General features: G+C 35.3%; 1 protein-coding gene across 1 annotated transcript in view; it reads right to left on the reverse strand.

Moving 5' to 3' along the window:
- Nucleotides 1-19,002, reverse strand: part of LOC145669530 (uncharacterized) — a 535,876-nt gene that overhangs the window by 239,543 nt on the left and 277,331 nt on the right. The window contains exon 2 of the mRNA XM_081737711.1: nt 5,552-5,602. The gene's annotated coding sequence lies outside the window, so the exon portion shown is untranslated. The remainder of the gene's footprint in view (nt 1-5,551; nt 5,603-19,002) is intronic.

Below are 19,002 nucleotides of genomic sequence, written 5' to 3' on the forward strand. Positions count from 1 at the left end.
TTTTGTTTCCGGAAAAAGAAAAACCAATACAGGATGGTATAATAATCTGGACAGAAACAGAAACAATAATAGGTAGCCCAATTATAGCTGACCCCCGTCCTCTTTATGAGAAAATAGATCATAAATATAAATTAGCTAACTTGAAAATAAACGAATCTTAACTGTAGCATTCAGGCAGATAATGAGGGATTTACACGAAAAAGGAAGAAGCATCACATATCCAGTATTGGAGGAGGTTGATAGAATGGAACTAAGGATCTATGACTTACCAGCTAATGGATGGGAGCTAATAGAATGTCTAGTTGATGAAGTCTTTGAAAGAAGAGGAATATACTAGAATTTGGAAAATGTCTATAAACAGATGGTTAACGCACATGGAAGAATATATTTTGATTTTAGTAAATTCGGAAAGAATCCTTTAGTACATACTAAATATGCATGAAATATCAAAAATGTTTAAACATCTTGCAGAACAATACCTGAAGGTCCAAAATTGCAATGATGGAATTAAAAAGATATGCAGAAATTAATGAAATTGATATTATCGCAATACAATAATCTTATATTGCGAACAATAAACTTGTTTCTTTTGCAATTACTACGGGAGTAATATATAGAGGTAATGATAGAAAGACTGTTATCGTCGTTATGAAAGAAGAAGTTGTAATTTTAAAAATATCACAACATTGTGACAACTGGATGGTTTGCACAGAGATTTCTTATGGCGCATACAGCTTTTGGTTTATAAGCTCTTATTTTCAATATAGCATGGAGATTCATATTTTTCTACAGAAATTACAAAATCTATTTTGCCAACATCCTAATAAAAATCTTATAATTTCGGTTGATGCGAACGCAAAATCCAGAATTTGAGGCTCTCTAATTACAGATACCACTTGAAGAGAGAAGCACTTTAATGTCTTATTCAACAAAACGGGCTACTAGTATTAAATAGAGGGAACTACCCAAATTTTGTGGGGCCAAGAGAGGAATCCTTTATAGATGTTACTATATGCATCTATAACATGATAAATAAAATTAGAAAATGGAATGTTCTAAATAAAATCACTACAAGTGACCATGAGGTAATAAATAACATTTGAACTAGTAGTAGAACAGAAAGAAGATCAAAACGAAAAACCTAATTTTCGGGAAAAAAAGATTGGGAATCATTTGAAGAAAAACTAAATTTACCACAATTAGAAACAAATGAAGATATAAATAGCATGGTATTGCAGATTGAGGATGCCGCAAGAAAGCTATATGTGAATCTACTCCGAAAGAAAATATAAAACAAAGTTATAATGTATTTTGGACACCAAAATTAGAATGTCTGAAGAAAATTGTGAGAGCGAAAGGAAAAATCTATCAAGCAACCATATCGCTCATACTTAAGCAAAGAAGACGAGCTATTTATAGAATAGTAAAACAGAAATATACAGAAGAAATAATTGCAGCAAAGAAGAAAAGTTGGGGAAAATTTTTTTAAAGAAAAACATTGAAATCGATCCATGGGGCCTTCCTTACATATTAATAATGCAAAAAATAAACCCTACAATCCTATCAACTATAAGAAATATCGATGGATCTTATACACAAACACGAGAGGAAACACTACACAAATTATCAAATAAATTCTTCCCAAGAGATATAAAAGAAAATGAAATGGAGTATCAATCAGAATTAAGAAGACAATATGAAAATATCAATTCACTAGAAGAACAACAAAATATTGATCAAATATCTAACAATGAAGTAGAAGAAATTATAAATAAATTGAAAAATAGAAAGGCGCCCGGAATTGATGGAATAAGTAATGAAATTTATAAAAAGAAGAAAATATCTGTATCCCATATTTAACTAGATTATTCAATATACTGGGTTATTATAAATGATGGACCCATTTTTAAAAATTCGTAGTAATTAAAGTACAAATCCAAAATGAACAATCTTTATACCAATGGAAAGAGGAAGGTTGAAAGCATCGGTGGGCAATGATGGTTCCCGAAGCGGCCGGTAGAGGTCGCGCGGCAATAGGCCGCCGCAGCCATTCGTTTCTCTCTCAGTTGTGAGTGAGATGGCTACCGTGGAGCACAAGGTTTTCTGCGTTCTTGAGTTCGCAAGAAGTGAGTCACAAATTGTAGTGCAGCGGGCATTTCGTACAAAATTGTGTATTGAACCACCTACTAGAAAAAGCATTAAGCGTTGGTTTACGTAATTTCAACAGACTGGAAGTGTGTGTAAAGGGAAAAGTACAGGCCGACCGCGTGTGTGAGACGAGTTCAGCTACGGCATAGATGTTTGCCGTGCAGCAGGCGGTGGACACATTGAACATTTATAATGTATTGCAAAAAAAAAAAAAAAAAACACTTTGAAACTTCCACTTTCCATTGGTATAAAGATTGTTCATTTTGGATTTTTACTTTAAAAAATACACATCTTTAAAAATGGGTCCATCATTTATAATAACCCTGTACTAGTAAAGAAACAAACACTTCTTCCAACCAGCTGGAAGGATTCAAAATTGAAATTATTATTAAAAGGACAAGAAAAGGACCCCATGTATATAAGTTCCTACCGATCTATTTGCCTCCTGAAGAATATTTCCACAGTATTTGAAAAAACAATAGCAAATAGAATAAACAAATTTAGAAACATGGTTAATGATTATTTTACAATTTGGTTTTAGACAGAGTAAATCAACAGAAGATGCTTTGAATACATTATAAAGCAAATTAAAGTAAGAAAATCTGCTAGTAAATATTCGTTGGACCTGTTTATAGACATTGAAGGCGCTTTTGACAACTTATGGATACACAATCTTCAAAAAATGGGTTTACCACTGTATCTAAAATACATAATTAAGGATTATTTCACAGACAAGAAAATCATAATACCAAATGAGCAAGGCAATTTTATAGTAAATACGGAGAAGGGCTGTCGTCAAGGATCAATCTTGGGCCCACTTATGTAGTATATTGAGTTACAACCCTGTCTCGAGACCCTAAATATAAGTGACGTTACAGTTCGAGTTATAGCATTTGCGGATGGCATAGCCATTATAACCTCAGTAAACTCACGTAATGAATTAGAAACTAAGACAGAGCAAATTATCAACATACTTCAAAATGATTGTAAAAAATCTAAATTACGCTTATCTGAAAAGAAAACCAAATATATGATATTTGCGACCAAACTACGTAGAAATCCTATAATTAAGATAGGAACTAATAACTTTAAAAGAATCGACGTATTTAAATATTTTAGGAATTCAAGTTGAGAATTTAAGTTTTGGGCCACACATAAAATATATTGTCGATAGGAGTCACAAAGTAGCAAATAAATTAGTAACGATAGCAAACTACAAATACAGATTGCGAAGAAAAATAATCCGAACATATCAAGAAACACTCTTAATTTCTTCAATGGCATATGATTCAAGTGTCTGGGCACACAGATTACTAGAAAATAAAACTTTGGGACAAAGCATTGACAGACCGCAAAGTAATCTATTAGTAAGATTAAGTGAAGCTTTCAACATAACACCGTATATAGCTCTGTTTTAATGGGCTTTAAGCCAACAAGTCTGATAATTAGAAAAAGAGCGGCATGATATTGGCTTAAAAATCAAATACAATTAAATCATTGGAAATATTAGGTAAAGAAGCAACAACTCATGATAAAATAGAACAAATTTGGAATAATGATTGGCAGGAAACAAATAAGTCAAGAAGATTATACAGGATAATCCCAAATATTGGAATAAGATTAACATGAAAACATTTTGATCCGAATTTAGGCTTAGTCCATTTTCATACTGGTCGTGGCCCATTTCAACAACATCTTTGCTGAATAGGACAGATAGACCATCCAAGATGTCAATGCGAAGAAATAGGCACACCAGAACATCACATATTATGGTGTCCATTACTAGAAGAACGGAAGAGATCAAATAAGGAAGGACATAATGAAATTATAGCTAATGAAGAGGACTACAGAATATTAAGCAAAATAACAAAGAACTATTTAGAATTAAGAAGAGAACAATATAATAGGACAAATGATAAAAAGTTGTAAATAACCGAAGATACACATAAATAGGAATGACGTTATAATAGTGTAGCTGAATGAATGGAAGAGTGGCTGTGAATCTTTCTGGACCGGAGGACTCCTACAGGAACGTTAGCATTCCTCGTGTCCCAGAAAGAAACTGTATGCGTGCACTTGATATATCCTCGAATAAAACCGGATAGGAACTCCGGATGTATCGGGAGTGTGTGTGTTTCGTTTGGTTTTCTTTCGTGTGTGTCTGGAAGTATGTTTTGTGTAAACAGTAAATATATAAACATGTTTAATAAACAATGTCTCGGAACGAAAGCACAATCCAGTATCTGCAATGCCACCTTCAAATGGACTGGGAGTACAAGGCGGAAGGACAAAACTGACCAGGGCCTGCACTAAGTTATCCGAGTGGGCCCTGGACCTCAAGTCGGTATGCCTAAGTCTGTCGTTATATAGAAATCCAACCGGTAACATTATGCACTAAAATAGATTTATATAAATATAAAATAGGTAGAACATTGGAAATTGTTGTTTTAAGAGTAAGTGAAAGTGAAAGTGTAGAACGATAGTGAAAACAAAAGTGAAATAAATACATAAAATAACGTGGAAGATAAAGTGTAAGTGTTATAAGTGAAAATAATACTAACCTTAAGGTGTAAATCATATCTACATAAATGCAACTTTTAGTTCACATAAGAGTGAAAACTATACGTAAGTTGTGTAGTGTTAGTGAAGTGTTAGTGTAATGTGTTATAGCAAATATTTTTGGAGGATGTGGTAAATGAATAATAAATAAAAGTGACAGTGAAAATCACATAATGAAAGTGTTTACCATACAGGAGAGAACGAAAACAGATGAAAAACAAGTCATACATGGTGAAAACTTGAACAACCAGGAGAAGAGATAACATTAAAATACAAGCAAGGTTAAGTATAAAAACTACAAAAGCAATGAATGATGAAAAAAACTGAACCAGGAAAGGAGATACTACTAACATACAAAGAAGGTTAACTATAAAGATTTTAAGTTTATGAATAATGAATAAATTGAAAGATTAGAGACAGTATTAACTCGAGTCAACGCAAAAGAGAGTAGCATAAACTAATTTTGATATTCATCTTTTTCATTCCTTAGATTGTACATATAGATATTGAAAACTTATTGTTTTCAAATTTTATTTGTTTCCTTCTGTTTTGTTTTGTGTTGTTTCGTTGTCTGTGTGTCTCATTTTCCTTTCCTCACCCTTTCCCCTCACTTTCTAATTCTACTGTTTTTGTTATAGAAAAATAGATGAATGATGAAAAACTAAGGAAAAAAGAAGCAATGCTATGATGATAGCTCTGTTTCGGTCAATACTTTCAGGTACCGAAACTAAAAGGTCGTGATCTGTGCAACGCAAAAAAGAAAGAAAAATATAGTTTATGAGTTTAGTGATCATCTTCTTTAATGAAAAATGATAGGCTATAAATATTTGAATCTTGTACTTACCAAGTGAGGTATCTATAAATTGGTCGCGTTACTCTAGTGCAGGTGAAGTGTCTGTAATATTAGAAAAAAGATTATCTTAATACGTTATTTATAATTTTTTTTCGAAGCAAATAAAAGTATATTATGCAAAAAAAACATAATTTAGACATTTCAATTGTAATGTTTATTTATTAATTGTTTTGACCTACCAAAAAATAAAAATAATAAATTTCTTAATAAGTAAATAGTATTAAGTATAGTGAATCAAAACTCATGCATAGATGATACCACGTTCGACACATATTTACAACGAACTTTTAGAAAGATACACAATAATTCAGACAAATTCTAGAAAGAGGTTTTAAGATGTTGCCCAAAAGTTAAGGTGTATCAATGATCAGAGGCAGTGGCGGATTTAGGATTTTGTTTTGGGGGGTTATGCACAATACGAGGAAGCATGGGGCAATTGTCCACCTGAGTTTGAGAATTAAATATATGTTAATCGACTGTCTACTAATATACTAGGAAAGAACGTGAAAGTCATCTGTCGGTGGAGGATCTTAGCCCCCCCCCAGCCGAATCTAAATGACGCTCCTACAAATACACGTTAAATATTTGTAATCTTATTTCAACTTAACTACTTTCATTTTAGAAAAAATGGAAATATTCAATTTTATCTGTGTACGTTTTTTTTACCTGAAAGAAAATGTTGAAACAAGTTGAAGCTGAAATATACTGATTGCAGTTTTAATGGCAAGAATTGCAGACTGGTGAATCTTATCTGATGCGATACACACACAAATTTGGCAGTGAATCTAATCGTTTATTCTATTCATAGAAGAAAAAGGAAACGTTCTCTTGGCGTACCTAATTTCCCTGGCTACTTACTCCCCCCTCTTGATTTTTTTAAATTCAAACATTTACCTTTCTTTATAACCAAATGATGTAAATATTGCTTTGCTATAATAACTCAAGTCCCGTTATGTTCATGTCCGTGCAAGATGGTGTAGAACACCAGTTCCGCTTATCAGCTCCTCTTAGTTTTGGTGTTACTCACAACGGCCCACTTAAATCACAACTAACAACGGTCGAAAGTATGATAGGAGAAACGAAAGAAAGTAACAACTAAGGAAAAGAAACAGATGAGTAGAATGGACGCAAGAAAGAAGAAAAGAACGTAGTTCTTATACGGAATGAAATTTGACAAATACAGTGTTTTTTCTAAACAAAGAGCATAAGAAAATTGAAAGTCAATGAAATTCTTAGAAATGGTAAGGAGGATTGTTGTTATATGTAGCATGCGAAAACGTAACATATTTCTGCAAAAGGGGTTTGAGCCACATAGCCCCCTAAATACGCTACTGTTTACAATGAACTTTTAAGAGCGCTACGCAATAATTCAAATTCTAGATAAAGGTTTTAAAATGTTGCCCAAAAGTCAAGTTGAAACTACAATATGATCAGAGATCACTCTTTTAAAAATTTTGTTTTTCATTGTTACTTGTATGCATGTCGTGATAGGAGCATGTATGTTATTGTTAGTAGAAACCAGGGGCGGATCTAGAAGATAAAAACTGGGGGACCAGCCAGACCCCAGAGTATGATAGATATATCATGAGTTTACTATACACTTTCAAAAATATATAAATAAAAGCTTAAATTATTTTTGTCTCTCAAATTGTGAGAAGCCTTTTTTTTTACGTAGAGTGTACATAAATTAACTCTGGTACAGAATGAAAAGAATCATGGACTAGAAGTTTCAATTTCCTCCGGTAGATGTCAACCACTCGATGATGTTTGGTGCCATCTAACGAAGTGAAATGTAACTGCTCCTACGCTTCTTTCAAGAGTAGGAACTGGATATACCGTAGATATCTACCATTAAAGCCTCCGTTACTCGTTAAGATGCTAATAAATTGACTTTATTATACATAATCGTGTAACATTGCATGTAAATAATGATAATTTTAGGAAACCAAAAATAGATCAAAAGATTGTGATCTTGGCCAATAATTAGTTTTTGGATCAGGGGCCATAAAATTTTTGAACGGCCCCTAAATCGAGTTTTCGTAATTTTTACGAAATAAGCACATCATACATTGGTTTGGCTACACTATATGTAGTTCTCCAGATCTAAGGCCTACAACAAAATTTTTGATTGAAATATATTGAATCTTTTGATCCAAAAAGGAATGGAAAATGTAATGTAAATCGACACAATAGGAATCGTATAGTGCTTTATGTCACTTCTTTGAAAATGAAATGACATCTTCGAGTTTTACGTCCCACGGTTTGCTAAAGGAGACGGTGATGATGAAAAATTAATGAAACTGTAGAATGAAGAGTGTGGGAGGAAACAGGAGAACCCCGAGAAAACCCAGGTACATGTTGTTTAGTCCACTACAGAGCTCACTTGCCGCGAGCTGGGATCGAACCAGGGAATTCACACACTAGAGATGAACGCTGCACGTTGATACACTGTGGCCCCATATCACAGATATATAATGTACGATATATTCAAATAAAGTTTATTATATTCAGTACTCTGATACCTGTTGACAGGTGGAAAGGCTGATAGAATTCATCATTCTTTAAGAAAGGGTTTCTCAGCCCGGGGGGAGCGATCCGTGGGCTGTCGTGAGAGGATTTCATAGGGATCGCGAAGATAAACGGAAGAAACAAATATAATTAGAATATAATACCGAAAAATATTTTTAATTATTATTTTGAATTTTGTTCGGATAGGCATATTTTTATTTTAGTACATACTGTTAAGAACAACAATAAAAAAGGTCTACTAAACATTTTCAACAGGTGCAGAGTTGTTTGAAAGTCAATTTAAATTAAAAATATACAATATGAAACTAATGGGAACAAGAAAAATACAAATGCAATAAAACCTGCATATTGAAATACAATTAAAATTGAAAGCTAGTGGGATACCTGAGCATGGTATGATTTCACTAGTGCGGCAATGTCTGGTCCAATCTTCGTGACGCACATCATCAAGTCATTTAAAATACTCAAGAACTTTCTTTAACAACTGTCCAGGCGTTTTAAAACCAAAATTAGAAACCACTTATTTATTTTTTGTTATCATTGACCCAAAATTAATGGAGTTATGAAGTTTTAAAATTTTCAAACGGCCTCCATTTTGAAACAGTATGACGAATCGGATTCGATATTTGTAATATGAGGAAACTGGCCAAATTTGGTTTTAATCCAATCGCTTTTAGGGAAGTTACATTATCCACTATATACAAGAAATGGATTCTACTGTTATAGACATAGATGGATATCGTAAGATCTCCGCAATAGGTATATAAAAAATCCCACACAAGGTTTTTATTACAAATCAGAAATCATAAGGGGGTTACTGGCAAGAGGATGTGATAAAATAAGGGGTCGCGATAGGAATAAGGTTGAGAACCACTGCTTTAAGACTTCCTTTATTTATGCATAGCATAATTTGGAAGTCCTCTTTACAAGGATATTAAACTTAAAATTCAATTGACGCTAAAGTCATAATTACAAGGAATAAAAAGAGCATTATTAAAAAAAAAATCGTATCATGTTTAAATTTTAAGAACAAACATACGGACATATTTGATCTTAACTCTGGCTCAAATTTCAAATTGTTCCTTCTTTTTCCTTTCTTATATTTAAAAAAAAAAAAAAAACAGAAACTCCAGCTCTTCTTAACCTTTTTTTTCTTTCTTTCCTCTGAAATTTTACAACACAGTAACTTATCCGTAAAGCCGAAATGAAGATGGAACAAGCACCCCCGTGTAATATCAATGACAGAGTGGCCTCTTAACCAAGCCTTTAATGTCTCCACGATGGAGAAGTTAAGGAAAGAAAACGAAACGCCAGACCTTTAAAGAAAAACTAGGCGGTGGTGGGAATCAAATGGGGGGAGGGGTAAAGGATCTGCATACTGTCTTACCTTCATAACCCCCTCTCACTCCACCCCTACCCTTCTGTACTAACTGTGTCTCTCTATTAACTTTCTTTGTCTTTGTCTATCTCTTGGGGGTCCGGGAAGAGGGGCGGGAAATTCGTGGCACCAAAAGAGAAGGATAAAATAACGATATTTTTGCCTTGGTTAAGATCTCCATTAAGAGCGGAGTTCTCCCCCCCCCTCTACTTCTCTTCTTCTTAATAGGATTAGCTTTTAAGTTACTATGAGCCTAATTGCATTATACAAAAGAGCAGGATGCGTTTTCGACTTAGTCTTATACCCCGACCAATATTACAACACATTTTTCATTTTTCTTTTATTTTATTTTTTATTTTTTTGAAAAAAGAGACAAAACGCATCCCAAGGGGAAATACTTCGAGACGATAATATAAAACAAATTATACAATTAGGGACTCGTGTTTTTTTACAGTTCATTTAGTCAAATTATATAGTCTTCTGTTTACTTTACAGTATATATATATTTTTTAAGTAAAATTTTTCAAGTCAATCTGATACTTTCAATGGGATCAATTGTGTGCATTTAAGCATCTTCGTCCTATCAAATACCTTAAAACGAAATCAAAACCTTTTCTTCCAATGTCCTAGGATTAAGTTTACTATGGCTAAAGGAGACATTATTAAGAAATGTGAGTAATTATGAACGAATTGCTGTTAATTACTGGAATTAGTAAAACTTACCTTAAAAGCAGATAAAAACCAGTTGAGAATGGTCCACAAGCATTGCCAGAACGAATTTAAAAAGCATTATTTTTTTTCGAAATACACGTGAAGTTGTATATTAATTTATTTGATTAAATTCAGTAGATAATACACTTACATATTTAAAACTTGCGTAATAGGAAAGTTATTGAATTAGCTATAGTGGGCTGCCACTTTCTATCACTACATATTGTAAGGATCCCCATATCACGGCAGAAGCACATGTCAATACAACACGTGTTATTGATTGTAAACAGTGTAGCAGACGAGAAGTCGACACGAAAGACACCGAGCGAAGCCGAAAGAAGATGGATCTCACGGAAGGACCCGAAGAGGACAAATAAAAGCCCAACCACCGAGGGACCTGGCATCAGTCGACCAATTGATCAACTAACCAACACCTGCCCTGAGGTGGCATTTCACTAAGGGCGGGGGGCATTGGACTTTTACCCGAGGTCGCACTGGACTAGGGGTCCTCTCTACAACCAAACCTCGCGAAGCTGCATTGGGCTGAGGGGGCTATCCTTCAAGACTCACCAGAACCAGCAGGTGCCTTGGAGACCGCTTTGAGAGAAGGGGCTCCGTGCAAAACACCTATTTCCTCTCATCTGGTCAATAACGAGATAGACACTATTTTACTTTTTGTAATCAAAGACATTTGTAATTAGCAATTTTTACAATAAATTGAAGGGGAAAACTAGCCCGGACCATCATTTAGTCTCTACCTATAAAATCATTATAATATATACTAAAAGTGCGGATATAACCAGTGGCCACCAGTTACTATTTGGCACCAAAATGTTCACCATCCTCTTAGGGATTGATCAACACCAACATGATCTCTCTATGACTTAAGGTTCCCGAGATATCACTCCTTAAATCTCCCGAAATCGGAACTTTCTTAGCCAATATCTGGGAATCGGTGGCCAGTTGGCCAGCAGTCACGGTTTAGTATTTCGTACTAAAACGTTTTCTATCCTTTCAGGTATTGATCAGCACCAATGTCATCTCTCTCTATGACTTACGATTCCGAGATACCACTCTTTAAATCTCCCAAAATCGGAACTTTTTTGGCGAATTTCTGGGGAACGGTAAGAGTGACTCGAAAATTTTCATTTTCTCAGCTAGTTTTTGATGCTCTATCGAATGGGGGGGCTCAAACTTGGAAAATTTGCAAATAACAGACAGACATGGACACAGAGAATTATGTAACGAGCTTTTTAAAAAAAGTCTTTGAGTTTCACGTCCCACGCTTATGCTGGTTAGGCTAAAGGAGACGGTGATGATGAGTAATGAATGAAATGGTGGAATGAAGAAAGTGGGAGGAAACGGGAGAATCCTGAGAAAACCCACAGCTTTTTTTTTTTAAGTTCGTTGAAAATAATATTTGATTTTCTATTGTAATTATTATCTTATTACGAGCCAAAAGCGGAACGCTATTTAAAAAAGCACATTTTGCACCCCGTTCGTATTTATCTTGAGAAACTGGATCATTAAAAAAAAAAAAAAAAAAAGACAATTGCGTTAGAAACGGGATGTTTTCCATAATCGGTTGGTTTCTAACCGAAACTGTTTTTCTTTTCTCCAGTAAAATATTACGCTTTTACTGAAATCGGTGTGATCTTTTGCCAAAGGCGGTGTCCCTTCTTGTCATTGAACAACTAATTTTCAAGGGAAGTTAGTGAAAAAGGAAAACAGTTTTTGATAGCGAAATAAGTAAACTGAACCGGTTTTGAAACTTGAAAAACTTGTTTTTGGATAGAAAACCAAACCTGTTTTGGAAACTGATTTTTCGTGTCCTAGTAGCTATAGAGATAGTATATATTTTTGAACTCAAGCATCTAATTCCAATGATCACGTACACATGTACGCAAGAATTTATTTTTCAGAGGGATCCAAATATCCAATATGAGGATAAGTTGATTTGTAAGATTATGAAGATTTGTAAAATTACTCCTAAAATTAGACTAAATTTACAGAAAAGTCGGATTTCGCGGCTACTACTATCCAATACTAGTCGACACGACGTCCAATTAGCATTGAATGGTTATTATTCTTCACCCGAAAAGACAATAAGTAATCGTAAAATACTTCCACCTATAATTTCAGGGGGAAAAATGATAATACTAGATTGTTTTTATAAGAGAAGAGTACAGATGAAGTGTAAGATTAAATTTTCATGCTACATCAATCATATCCATGTTAAACAAGTATAGTTTTATTGAGAAAGGTACAAATGTATGTTGAGTTAAGAAGTTTTGGGAGGAGGGCCCGGACCCGGTGAATCGACCCCCTTTGGGTGCGCTCCTGGCCCCCCCTGGTAAGGGAAGGTCCTTCAAGTTGTCACAATAAGGGAATCACTCAATTTCGTTTTTCAAATGCATCAATATGTTGTGACACTGTTGACATTTTGCTATGTTATACTACTGGTGTTATTATCTATTTCAATTAAATGCATAATATAAGACCCAGATTCCTTTATTACCCACTGTTGCCACATATCAGACCTCTCCATTGTACGTTTTAGAGCACACGTAGCTCCAACAGTGTGCAACACTGTACCACTACATTTCACTGTTATGCTTAGTGATAAGAGTGCATTGTAAATTTGTGGACATTTGTGTATGGTGCTACTTCAAACAAAATACTTTTATGCTGAGTTGGCAACACTGCTTCATCTATGGCAACACTGTGGTTTCCCAATACTACAATTTTGTTCTCATTGCATTGTACATCTTTTGACTGTTTTAACGGTTTTCAAGATATTTACTTTGAACTTACATATTTACATGATTTTATTTTATATTCAAATTTTGAAGTCCCGTAGCTCCTATCTTTCTGGTCCATGATATCCTATATTTTGCACATTTTCATTTCTCAATATGCTCTATCAGATGTGCTATGTAGGAACCAGATTTGACCAACACCGTGTGGGGCCTTCCCTTGTAAGATTAATTCCTGGATGAGAAAGGAAAGTTGGAAGTCTAGAATTGATGAAGAAGTAGATGAAACAACCGATATTATTAGATTGAAGTTAAATGTGATTGAAGTTTGGGGGAACAACGCTTATTTATTTTTCCATCTCTCACGCCACTATATCTATTCTTTTGGAATAAATGTGTTAATTTATCTCTCACTTTTTTTTTGTTTGTTTTATTCAAGGGGGAGGTGAAGGAACAGCCGGAAAGTAGAATTGTGTTCCGTAATTGGTGGCAGGAACCGTGGCGAAATAACAGTTCATTCAAAGGTCACTAGACATGCTATGTAGTTCTCAGTTGAAGTACCAACAGTGAAAATTGGATTAATTTTGCTGCTGGTTCCCCGTGGAGTATAAGAGCCCAGTCGATGAGGACGCGAAGTTTGTTTTAATTTCACGGGCGAGCGCCCGAGACACTACCCCTGGCGCCCTCTGCAACGTCGCTACCATCTACTAGATGTGCCTAATAATACATAACCCTCACTCTTTGCTAGACAACAACACATATAAGGGGCTCGAACACGTTTGTCATTTAAGGGTACTCTAAACAAATAATTATATTGTTTTTTATCAATAGATGTCAGCAGAAATCTATTTTGTAAGAGTTTAATTTTAATACTAATGAAATAAGTTAGTGGTTTCGTACGAAACAAAATGTTTTCTCATTAAAAATATTATACCTCTACATTTATAATATAGGATCTCATACCATTATAACTCAAGTCAAATGTTCATTGCCACCGAAACAAATAGAATTCTTAGGTGAACCAAATTACTTGTTTCACAACACTTGTTACCTACCTACATAGCTGTTGTTACTTTTTTTAAGAACATGATTTGTATGTTTGTTGCACCTTCTTCTTGGTCTACCTAAAGGTCTTTTCCCCACCAATTTCTCAATTTTAATTTTAGACTCCTTGCTCAAGCTTCTAATGTTAGCAGTGTACAACGACTGGCCATCAGTTTATGAAAAAAAAAACATTTCGTGGGAAATGTCTCTAAGACGGGCTGAGAAGAACTACCAAAAATTATGGTAGTAGCTAACACTTTCACCTTTGGCGCTAGCGGTCCTGGAATCGATTTCCGTTGAGGTCACTCAGTCGGAAAGGTTTAACATCCCTTTCATCCTGAGTAGGGTTTTGCCTGGATTTTTCTCATTCATACTAGGCAAATATCGGCATAGTACCCAAAATAATAGTCCCAGGACGCTTCCTTCCTTCCTCTCCTTTCTCCCACTCCAATTCCCCAGGCAGTGCGATCGCTGAGGGACGCCATCCTAATAAGGCCCACTTGTCTGATCATAATAATAGATCATTTGATTTGTATTAACATCCTCTGTCAGTAGCGAGGCTGTTTCTCTTGATGCCACACTTGGAAGGCCCGATGTAGAGTAATGATCTGCATGGTTAGGACGTTCTCCCAAGGTACTAAAAATTGAATATTGAGCAACCAACCAATTGTTGTCATTTATTCAACAGTTTACTCCCGGAATTTTTACTTTATCCGTAGAAACTACTGTATGGTACGTTGGCAACTGCTTAACAAATGGTTGGCAGTGTGGCCAATTAGACATTAGGGACAACGTTAGTGATTGGTTAGCCTACCGTTGGCCATCGTTCGACTTTCTGTGTGTTGCAAGTGACATCACAAGACCTACAGTTTAAACTAGGATCAAAAGCAGGGCTTGCAAAACTGGTTTTCATATAAAAATGTGAATGTAGAAATATAAAAAAAAAAAAAACTTTTTTCATCAAAACCAATTTATACCATTTAAAATGTATACCATTTAAAAAAAAACTGTTCTTGAAAGTTTTCAAAAATCAATTCTGGTTTCCAAAAAGCGAAAAACCGGTTTTGGTAACCAGTGTAGTGTATTTGATGCTCTACCACGGGAATCTAACCCAGGACCTCTGACACCAAAGAAGCACAGTAGCCATGAAATGAAATTAAATCTTTGAGTTTTACGTCCTACGATTATGCCGGTTAGGCTAAAGGAGACGGTGATGATGAGTAATGAATGAAATGGTGGAATGAAGAAAGTGGGAGGAAACGGGAGAACCCCGAGAAAACCCACGCACACAATGTTTGTCCACCACAAAGTTCACTTGGCGTGGGCTGGGATCGAACCCGAGACCCCAAGCACAAGAGGTGAACGCTTTACCACTGAGCCCCCGCGGCCCCCGCACAGTAGCCAACAAACTAAGTATAATAATAATAATATTAATAATAATAAAATTTAGATTTCGCGAACATGTTCTTTGTTTTCATTAATTGATTATTCCACTAAAGTTAAAAATTTCTGAAGAGCTTGCTAGATTTGTTCTTAAAGTATCGATTTGTAAAGTTATACCACATGAGGATGAAAGGAAGGTTAGACCATTTGGCAGAAGCGGACATGTAAAGTTCATTTCTCTGTCAAGGGAGATATGAACACTGCATTTTAACAAATGGGCGGAAATTACTTAAAAATACGCCAGAGACGACAATCAACATCATGTATTTAATAAACTTCCCATTTTCATATTCTTTTAGCCATGAACATCTACGTTCATCTTTTTAAGAAGTTTGGTTTATCAAAACTCATTTATATGCAGTATTTACTCTGTCTGTTCATGTGTCTGTCCAAACTTCTTGATATGTTTACCCTGTCTGTCCATGTGTCCTTCCAAACTCCTTTATACGTTTACCTTGTCTGTCCATATATTCGTCCAAACTCCTTTATATATTTACCCTGTCTGTCCAAACTCCTTTATATATTTACCCTGTCTGTTCATGTGTCCATCCAAACTCCTTTATATAATTACCCTATCTGCTTATCGGTTTATCCAAACTCCTTTATATATTCCCCAGTTTGTCCATGTGTCCGTCCAAACTCCTTTATATATTTACCCTGTCTGTCCAAACTCCTTTATATATTTACCCTCTCTGTTCATGTGTCCATCCAAACTCCTTTATATAATTACCCTATCTGCTTATCGGTTTATCCAAACTCCTTTATATATTTACCCTGTCTGTCCATGTGTTCATCCAAACTCCTTTATATATTCCCCAGTTTGTCCATGTGTCCGTCCAAACTCCTTTATATATTTAACCTGTCTGTCCAAACTCCTTTATATATTTACCCTGTCTGTTCATGTGTCCATCCAAACTCCTTTATATAATTACCCTATCTGCTTATGGGTTTATCCAAACTCCTTTATATATTTACCCTGTCTGTCCATGTGTTCATCCAAACTCCTTTATATATTTACCCAGTTTGTCCATATGTTCATATGTATTCCTATTTCTGCGAGATCTATCTTAATATTGTTCCCCCATCTACGCCTAGGTCTTCCTAATGGTCGTTTTCGAATTGGAACTTCCAGATAAAACTTCGAAAGCGTTGCTACTTTATTCCATTCTCGCTACATGACCTGACCTCCTAGACTTGATGACCCTACCAATGTTTGGTAAACGGTAAATTATGTAGTTCCTCGTTATGAAGTCTCCGCCATTCCCCATTCAAGTTCCTCTTGAGTTCGAATATTCGTTTGAAGATTTTATTCTCAAATACATTCAGTCTGTGTTCTTCCTTCAGAGTAAGCGAGCATGTTTCCCTACCATACAGTATAACAGTCCTGGTTATAGTTTTATATATTTTAAGGTTCAAAATCCATAGACAAACATCACATATCAATACGTTTTACATAAGGTTTTCTCTAGTGACAGTTTTGATACTTTTGAATACTATTCAGTTCAAAAAAATATTCGATATGTATTTTTTTTGTATATACGGCATACTCTGTATGAAGCCTATATACTGTGTGTACGATATATATGTAGACATGTGCTTTATCTTTAACCTTATAGTCCCATCGATGTAGAGTCAATGACATTATTTAGATTTTGTTAATTAGAAGGATATGTTAAATGAATCTTCTTTTAGACCTTTCCAACCGAATTTCATTTCTACCTCCGCTTCTCTCTCTCTCTCTCTCTCTCTCTCTCTCTTTCTATGTCTCTCCATGCTCCGCTCTCCCCTCTGTGTTACGCGGGAGCGCACACGAGCCAGGCCTCTCCGCTAATAACGACACACACACGCAGCCCATAATAGTAATTTGGAGATTTTCGTTCCTGAACACCGTACTGCCATTTGCACATTGGTGAATGTAGGAAGCATTAGTTTTGGTATTTTGAAAATTAGTCTCGGGACAGGACACCCACTGCGATTACCACGTCTCACAATAGCCAGAAACAGCAATAATCGTAACGCGCTATCGTTTCAACACTCTGCTCCTGGATCAAAACTGCCAGATATCTGTTGGCACCCCTGCAATGCCTAAACAAAGCCCTCCCCCTTCACATATTCACACACACAAACACATGCATATACACATAATCATTGTTGCTTTAATCAAATAGGTTCCCCGATCTTAATATCAGCACACAATTATGTGCTTCCCTTGTTTGTATCTCAAACTCATCAAGTTTGCTTCCTCCTATTAAACTAATGATCATACGACATTTGTATACAACGTTATCAGTTATAGTTGGACTGTTTTAGTAAAATATTGTGTTTGCTGATGAATTACACTAGACACTTACTACTATAGTTTTCAAAAGGTATGAACACAAACTAGTCTGGTGGCCAAATGGCACCCAGTGAAGAATGTGTGATTTGTTTATTTGTAATGAATTTGGTTTACCGAAACTCCTTTATATAATTACCCGGTCTGTCCATGTGTCCGTCTTAATTAATTTATATATTTACCACGTCTGTCCATGTGTCCGTCCAAACTCCTTTATACATATTTACCCTGTCTGTCCATGTGTCCGTCCAAACTATTTATATATTTAACCTGTCTGTCCATGTGTCCATCCAAACTCCTTTATATATTTACCCTGTGTGCCTATGTGTCCATCCAAACTCCTTTATATATTTACCCTGTCTGTCTATGTGTCCATTCAAACTGCTTTATATATTTAACCTGTCTGTCCATGTGTCCATCCAAACTCCTTTATATATTTACCCTGTCTGTCCATGTGTCCATCCAAACTCCTTTATATATTTAACCTGTGTGTATATGTGTCTATCCAAACTGCTTTATATATTTACCCTGTGTGTATATGTGTCTATCCAAACTGCTTTATATATTTAACCTGTGTGCCTATGTGTCCATCCAAACTCCTTTATATATTTATCCTGTCTGTCTATGTATCTATTCAAACTGCTTTATATATTTACCCTGTCTGTCTATGTGTCTATCCAAACTCCTTTATATATTTAACCTGTCTGTCCATGTGTCCATCCAAACTGCTTTATATATTTACCCTGTCTGTCCATGTGTCCATCCAAACTCCTTTATATATTTAACCTGTGTGTCTATGTGTCTATCCAAACTCCTTTATATATTTACCCTGTCTGTCCATGTGTTCATCCAAACTCCTTTATATATTTACCCTGTCTGTCCATGTGTCCGTCCAAACTCCTTTATACATATTTACCCTGTCTGTCCATGTGTCCGTCCAAACTCCTTTATACATATTTACCCTGTCTGTCCATGTGTCCATCCAAACTCCTTTATATATTTAACCTGTCTGTCCATGTGTTCATCCAAACTCCTTTATATATTCCCCAGTTTGTCCATGTGTCCGTCCAAACTCCTTTATATATTTACCCTGTCTGTCTATGTGTCCATCCAAACTCCTTTATATATTTACCCTGTCTGTCTATGTGTCCATTCAAACTGCTTTATATATTTACCCTGTCTGTCCATGTGTCCATCCAAACTCCTTTATATATTTAACCTGTCTGCCCATGTGTCCATCCAAACT

The sequence above is a fragment of the Thermobia domestica genome, chromosome 14 (genome assembly GCF_964235325.1).
Source record: "Thermobia domestica chromosome 14, izTheDome1.hap1.1, whole genome shotgun sequence".
Classification (NCBI taxonomy): Eukaryota; Metazoa; Arthropoda; class Insecta; order Zygentoma; family Lepismatidae; genus Thermobia; species Thermobia domestica.